Source organism: Meleagris gallopavo, chromosome 4 (genome assembly GCF_000146605.3).
Source record: "Meleagris gallopavo isolate NT-WF06-2002-E0010 breed Aviagen turkey brand Nicholas breeding stock chromosome 4, Turkey_5.1, whole genome shotgun sequence".
Lineage (NCBI taxonomy): Eukaryota > Metazoa > Chordata > Aves > Galliformes > Phasianidae > Meleagris > Meleagris gallopavo.
The window spans coordinates 22,505,265-22,506,019 of NC_015014.2; positions in this window are offsets into that span (position 1 = coordinate 22,505,265).

Genomic DNA, 755 nt, shown 5'->3' on the forward strand with positions numbered 1-755 from the left:
GGAAGTCGAGATTAATGCCATTAGTCAGTTGGTTTGGATTTAATGTAAAACAAACATGGGCACAGAAACTATTCAAGAACCTGTGCTTTCACACTGTATTAAGTCAGACAAATATTTTCAAACTTTAGATCAAAGTAATCATACATGAGAGGTGTTTGAAATACTAATCCAAATTAATTCTTGGTTCCTGATCTCTCTGCTTCAGAGCTTGGAGGAAAATGTAGCTTAGTAAGAAAAAAGAACCATTGTAGCAGTTAACAGAAGTAGGAACTTTGAGGAAACCTCCAGGAAATTCATGTTAGAGCAGGACCTTCTAAGCTGCAGTGTGTGTATCCCTAGCTGAATGTAATTATCTTGAAGAAGTGTAGGGCAAGATACAGAGTTAAGGGTGTTAACTTCTCATATTGGTAGTTGTTGCAAACGTAGCTCTTGCTGCTTCTACCTGATGAGTTTTGCCAACTCTTGACTTGAAAAATAAAACTACAACATCCCTTCAGCATAAGTTGTTGGGCAAATTAAATGGCAAGTTGGTCTGGGAGAATGAGAAGTATTAAAAATAAATAAAACACAACAGTAGTCTCCAAATCTAAAACTAGTACATGTGGCCTGGACTACAATTCCACAACTTACAGAGGCTCTTATAAAGAAATAAGCTTGTAACAAGGAAAGAAGAAAAATATCTGTGAAAACATAAAGTCCCAAAAAGCAGAGGCATAGGAGGCTTTCTGCCAATCTTCTGCTGCAGTGAACCAAAA